Here is a 7,716-nt window from a genome sequence, read left to right on the forward strand (position 1 = left end):
GCAGAAGACCCACTTGAGTGCTTCCACAGCTTGGCATGGCTTGTTAAGCACACCTGACTGGCTCATACGGCCAGTTCAGCCATGCGTACAGAAAAAAAAAAAAAAACTAACAGCAGGGTTTTCAGGACTCAGCAAAGCAGCAGGTTTTTACATTTTCACTTCCAAAACTTTGTTCAGTGTGCAATTTTTAGTTATCCTGGTACAGAAAATACGTATATGCCAAAATGGAATCAAAAAGCCATATGCATTCCAAGCTTTGGCAGAGCATTCCGCAAGCAAGTCTCAAGTACATGCTTGATGTTCTGTCACTGCCTTTCGCATTATCTTCTCTTTTCCATCTGATGACCATGCAGCAGAGAGCTCCTCACTCCTTGGAAGAACCAATGTTGCCATTACCTCCTCTAGCTTTGTCTTTTATTTGTCTTAGATTCTCACAAGGCAAATACTCAACGTCTAGTTCATACCTCAGGAGAAAGATGTGTAAAGAGCATATAAATCCTGTAGAACAGTGAGTGGTTCTCCAACTTCGCTGCATATTAGAATAAATCTGGGGAGTTTTAAAAACACTAAAGCCTGAGTCTCAACCTCCTTCCCTTTTAAAATGTAATCAGTCTGGGGTGTGTCTGGTCATCCAGGTATTTACTTAATGGCTCCCTAGGTCTTTAAATGTGCAAACAAGTTTGAGAAACACTAATTTAGGAAAGCTTGGCTACAAATTAGAACCACTTGAGGGAGTTTTTAAAAATCCCCAATTCTCAGGATAGACCTCAGACCAATTAAATAACATCTGAGGCAGGGACCCAGGCATATAATTTAAAGTGGTCAGGATGATTCCAAGGAGAAACCAAGGTTGAGAACCGCTGTTTTAGCTACAGTGGTTTTTCATGCCCTTTTCTTGGCATTTAATTCATTGGAAGAGGACAGTGGACAATGATTTGTTAATCTATTTAATCTTACATTTGGACACAGTGAATTCTGACTCATCCTGAGTGCTTAGAAAGTATTTGATTAAACATGCTGATATTTGAAGATTTTAACACACTGAAGACACAGTGATTCCAATACATAGTTAAATTTACTATCCTGACATCATGACTAATAAAATATATCTCATTCTATCTATCTATCTATCTATCTATCTATCTATCTATCTACAGTGTCATATATATGGCAGATACCAATGAAATTAGGTATGAGTATATGATGCTAACCCAATGCACATATTCTGAATCTCTGAATTTTACTATTCATATAACTGCTAAGATTAAATGGAGGTGCTTGTACACGCTCCTTATGGTTTCATTCAATAGTCAAAACAAAACTACATGCATGTCACAAATGCTAGATTTGTGACAAATCTAGCATTGTCAGATTTATCAGAAAAAGAAAAGGAATCCAAATTAAATTTGAATTTCAAATGAACAATTATTTTTAGTATAAGTATGAAATACTTGGGACATACTAAAAAATGCCTCCCCCTTGTTTCTATGCAATCCAAATTTAACTGGGTATCCTGTATTTTATCTGGGAACCTGAGACCAGTCCAGACTGTTGAGAATGCAAACGTCTTTAAAATAAAAAGCTCAGTGCCTAGGTGGCTCAGTCGGTTAAGTATCCGACTCTTGATTTCAGCTCAGGTCATGATCTCACACTTTTGAGATCGAGCCCTGCGTTGGGCTCTGTGTTGACAGCATGGAGCCTGCTTGGGATTTTCTCTCTCCCTCTCTCTCTCTCTCTGCTCCTCTCCCACTCACACACACATACACACACACTCTCTCTCTCTGTCTCTCTCACCCTCTGACAATAAACAAACATTTAAAAAAAGCAAGAAAAGTAAAAATACTAATAAAACATAACTAATGGTTACAAACCTGCTTAGATGTTATTTTTTAAATTCATTTTGTAGTCACCTAACAAAAATAGGATTATAGTTACTAACTTCTATTTTATTTTTTTAATGTTTATTTATTTTTGAGAGAGAGGGTGGGGGAAGAGGCAGAGAGAGAAGAGGACAGAGGATCTGAAGCGGGCAGCTGACAGCGCCACGGTAATTAATCACCCACTGAAGCACTGTAGTTTCCAGAAGCAATTTACTTCAGGTTTTCATCCTATTTAGTGTTTAGTATATTTGGGAGTAGATTCAGGAAATAAGAGTATCAACCTCACTTAATCATCAACAGAATTATAAATGGGATATCAGCAGACAAGATAGAGCTAACCATAAAACAAAATGTATTTAAAAATTATTGATGAAACTTACTTTAACGTAACAAAATGATATATACCTCTTTCAATGTATAATACACACATGTTGATATCTATTTTCTATTTAAAATATTACTAATGCGGGCAAATAAAAATACAAAATACTACTTTAACAACTTGCTAAATGTAAAGAGGACTTACTAATAAATTTGTGAAAAGGGATCAGGCAAACCATGTGCTTCTGAAACATACCCATTCTATAAGAAAGGTCACATGAGAATTCAGATAGACTGGGTTTAGGACTGATTACACCAGCGGTTGGGGATGAGCAATGTAAATTTCACTTGAGACCTTGTTAGAAATGAAAATTATTAGGGTTCCACCTCCATCTACTGAATCAGAAACTCTGGCCCAGAAGGCTGCTTGGAGAAGACCTGCATGGGGTTCTGATGTATACTAAAGATTGAAGACAAAAGTTTGAATCCTGCCTCTGTCATCTCCAAGATAAGTAACATAGGAATCCCAAATTTATGGAGTATCAAGCTCACCATCTCTAAAGGAAAATTAACATCTACACTGCAGGCAGGCTTGTCATGAGAATTCATAGAGATTACAAACATAAGGACATTTTGTAAGCCTAAAAAACTATAGAAACACGAGTCAACTATTATCTATCACGTGGAAATTCAAAAAAACAACAAAGCTTTTGAAACTCAATGATTCTTGTTCAACGTATGATAAAGGATGCATGTTTGTTAGTATTACTTTTGGTCATTTTGATCATCAAATAACAGATACAATAAGGAAAAACTTTAAGATGAAAGTGATCTTGTGATTTAAGCTATTGATTCTGTCTGCTAAAAGCATCCTGTTTAATGTTAAATGCTTTACCCAGACCTGTATCCCTTATTACCATTTCTGTGAAATAAGTCATACAGAGAAAGACAGATACCAAGTGTTTTCACTCTTATGTGGATCCTGAGAAACTTAACAGAAGATCATGGGGGAGGGGTAGGAAAAAAATAGAGAGGGAGAGAGCCAAACCATGAGACTCTTAAAAACTGAAAATAAACAGAGGGTTGATGGGGGGGTAGGAGGGAAGGGAGGGTGGGTGATGGGCACTGAGGAGGGCACCTGTTGGGATGAGCACTGGGTGTTGTATGGAAACTAATTTGACAATAAATTTCATATTAAAAAAATTTAAAAAATAAATGGAACAAGTCCAGTGATGATTTTACATCTATGTGGGCACATAGGAGGAGAACCTGTAATGGGGACTAGGTTTACTGGGCTCAAGGACTGGCTTTGCTATTCACTCACTGTGTGATTTTAGGCAAGCGACTTAAGCAAGTGCCTACCCTCTATACGTAGGGATCAGTTTGACAAGATGAGCTCTGTGAGCTCTTTACATTCTAGCCACTGTGCTGTGTGTATTTTAACATCTTAACCCTGCCCTCTTCTATTGCCAGCCAGCAGCTTATTGAGACTTGCTCCGATCCCATTCAAATTATTTTAGACTTTTAAGGATTCAAAAATGGGGCAATTTCTTAGAGTTCAGGAAATTATTAAAGAGAAATGAATCTCTAAAGGCATTGATCTACTTTAAAATTTTTTTCAATGTATTCATACCATTTTATCTGAACAAATTCAAAAAACAAAGACTTAGAAAAATGAGCACTCAGCTCAGTCCACCACAAGTGTGTCACTGCTCCCTGAAACCTAATGTCTATTCCACGGAGACAGAAGGTTCCATTTAGTAGGTGTGTTGTATTATCACTTACAGTAAAAACCTTAAGTAAAAAATATATTTTAGATGAATGCTTTAAGCAAGAAAATCTCAAGGTCAGAAGTAAACCTTTTGCAAGAGATGCATAATGAAAAATCAATATTTCAAGCCAAACATATTGACTTTGAACATGCAAAGGAATAAAAATTCAAAAATACTAATTAATATACAGGCATCTTTCCAGAATATTCATTGGCCAGTAGAGGAGTATCCATTTATTGCTCCAATAACTTCAGGGAGTTCTCAGCCCTTAGAAAATGCAGAGGGATGTTGAGATCTATTTATCAACCCTTTTAAAGTACCATTTTAAGAAGCTGTACATGGTAAATTTTCTCAATAGGAAACCTTTTTTTTTTTTACTGTATATTATAGTTCACTTTAAACTAGTGTCTGTCTACATAACACCATTCAGCCATGTCACAATAAGAAAAAATATATATAAGCATTATCCATGTAGATTTTCTATATGATGTTAATTTTGTTTATTATTTATGCCCACATCTTCTTCTAAAAAGAATCCTAAGTAGATAGTCAGGTAGACAATACATGTTTATTGAGTATTAGCTATGTGCTTAGTCCTAGACCAGGTGTTATCAAGGCAATGGCTAATGAAACAAATATGGTCTTTCCTGTCACTAAGTTTACAATCACTTGAGAGAGAGAGAGAGAGAGAGAGAGAGAGAGAGAGAAAATTTAAAATACACAAATAGATTAATATAGAAATAAAGTCACAATAAGTTAATTGGAGGAAATAAGAGGGTACAGAAATAGTGAATTGAATGGGAATCTAATCAGAATAGTCAGGAAAGAACTCTCTGTGGATATTGCAGGGGTGAAACATGAATGATAAGGTGAAAACAGGTTAGGTATGAAGCAGCCCTGAGAGATGAAAAAAACAAGGTGTCTTTCTGGATGAAGAGAATAATGACCAGTAAAAATGAAAACTAAAAGAATACAATAGTGAATAAAGATCCATCCTTATCCTTATGGAACACATAGTCCTGCAGGGATTACAAATATTAAACAGATAATTACCGATAATCATAAATACGTCAGCCAGGTACTATAATGGAGAGTTACAGGGCACTTTGGGGGCATAAAATAACAGAGAGTGCCAAACCTGGATTGTGGAAATCATGAAAGTCTTCTTTGGGATAAAAATGTTTAAATCTAAGATGTAGGGATCAAACTAATGAATTCCACACATATTAAAAAAGAAGATATTATAAGGTCTCAGGGAAGAACTACAAAGTAACTGCAAGTTAAAGACTATGCCTACTCATTAGTATTCTTTTCATTATAATAATCTTACCCACCTCGGGATTCCGGTTACAATTTGGCTTTGGTGGAAAATGAATACATTGGTTGATATCAGTCAAAAGGTCCCCTTACATGGTTAATATTCTCATTGTAAGTTAATATAGTTTCCCTTTATTTATAAAAATTCCATTCAAATATAGAAATTCTTATCAGGGTTAGCTTTGTTGGCAAAACAAAACAAAACAAAACAAAAACCCTTTTCTTAGAATCTCTAGCTTATAAAAAAGTAGTTTGGAGCATTTCCAAAGAGGAATTTATTCTCTGCCAATGCAGGCACCGTGATGACCACGTGAATTTTTGCTTTTCTGAGGCTTTGTGTCTGTTTTTAATAGTTTTTTAATCATAAAATATACATAACATTAAAATTTCCATTTTAACCATTTAACAATTCATAGGCATTAATTACATTCACGGTGTTATACAACCATTACTACTATTTATTTCCAAAACTTTCTCAAGACTAAGCATGAATACTTATACTATAAAATTCTTAGAGAAAGATATTCATATTCAATATAAGAAATAAAGAATAATAAACAAGACAATAAGGTAAAACAAGGGTTTGGGATTCAGATGGAACTATCTTTAACCTGGCTCTGCAATTAATAAAATATCTGTATATATTTGAGCACTCTATTTAACTTATCTGTTAGCACTCTATTTAACTTCATCACTTGCATAATAGATAAAGCTGCTGATGAGTATAAAAGGGAAAAATACTAAAATGGTCATTATGGAATAATTTTTTTTAATTGCCTAAAGAGGAAGGTGGAGAAGTCAGTGATAAGCTTGATCACCTAAACCTCTCTCAGTCAGGTCCAATAAGGCATAAAGTTACTTGCCACTTAAACTCTTTCACAATGGCCAAGAATTCTAGATCCATGATAGGGTCAACTACAGTTTCCGAGAAACCCTTCTATCATTTGCTACATAAAATTTCTTTGACACAAATGACTGCCATGACTGGGATGCAGAAAAACTGGACTTACGGCTTCTCGTTTGTTTTGTCCCTGTATTTGTTTTGTGACCTTGTCCAAGTCAACCATTTTCTTTTAAAAATGTTCACACTGTTCCACAAGAACATTCAAATGATAACACAAAGTAAGAAAATGTTAAAATGTATTAGAAGAAAAAGAAAATCATTGTTTATTTTGAAGACCAAAATATTGTATATTATATGTAATACAAAAATCTAGACATGAAAACACTTTGGCTTATAGAATAAAAAAAATTTTAATATATTAAAAGCATAAGGAGACATAAGAGTTTTTCATTTCAATTTCATCTTAATATTTCATTTTAATTCATTTTACCAAGGTACTCACTAGCAAAAGAAGGATATCCAAAAAGCCTTCAAATATCATGAAACTTTGTAAGAGAACTTGTGTTTATATAATAGCAACAGCAATAAACAGATTCTTACCAGTGATATGCTGAAGTCAGCCATGGTGGGAGTATTCACACCAAGGAAATAGGTAAACTATAGGCATCAGGGCTTCTTTTGTTTCTCCCAGAAAGTCACCACCACACAACTGGTTATTGGTCAGTTACTTTACAGCTATTGAAAGAAGAAAGGTGAAGGCGCAAATCCCTTCTAGGCCTGAGATGGTGTGGAAAACTTTTTCTAAGATCTGGGAACACGTTTGGTAATATCAGTGCTTCCCACATTAATGTGAATAGAAATCACCAAAAGATCTTGTTAAAATGCAAATCCTCATTCAATAGGTCTGTGATTATATATGTTTTTATACTTTCCTCAGTGAAGTCTATGCTGCTGGCCCAAGAATCACATAAGTAGCAAGGGGTTATGGGACATCTAATTAATTTCTTTTAACCAAACATGGCCTGGGAAGATGTGGGGGGGGGGGGTATGGACTTTTGCCAGAAGAATTTAGTTATTGGTGCGGAAACCCAGCTCTTGAAGATCATCTACATAAATGACTTTTGGTTATTGTTTCAGTGATAGAATAGTATGAATGTATATTCTATTTCTTCTACAAAATGGGCAACAATTTATTCTCCCTAACTAATATGCTATTGATTCTACTTGAAATTCTATTAAAACTAATACAAAATCTCCAGTTAAAAATTAAAGAGCAATGTTATTTTACTGTTCTACTCCCTTCTCTCAAAATCACCCAATAGCATAGAAAGAACAGGGTAGTGTGTGTGTGTGTGTGTGTGCACGCACGCGTGTGTGCATGCTTGTGCGCGCATGTACGCTTATGTGTGGGGGGGTGGATTTGTCTTCAAAATCATGAGGAAATAACCATAATCTCAATCCACAAATTTTGAAGCATTTATACAAAACACTATGAAATATGAATCAAAGAGAGGGACAAGATTCAAACATAAAGCACATACTTCTTTACGCTTTGAAAAGGATTGAGTTCCTCCAAAATAAT

This window comes from Lynx canadensis, chromosome X, assembly GCF_007474595.2.
Source record: "Lynx canadensis isolate LIC74 chromosome X, mLynCan4.pri.v2, whole genome shotgun sequence".
Classification (NCBI taxonomy): domain Eukaryota; kingdom Metazoa; phylum Chordata; class Mammalia; order Carnivora; family Felidae; genus Lynx; species Lynx canadensis.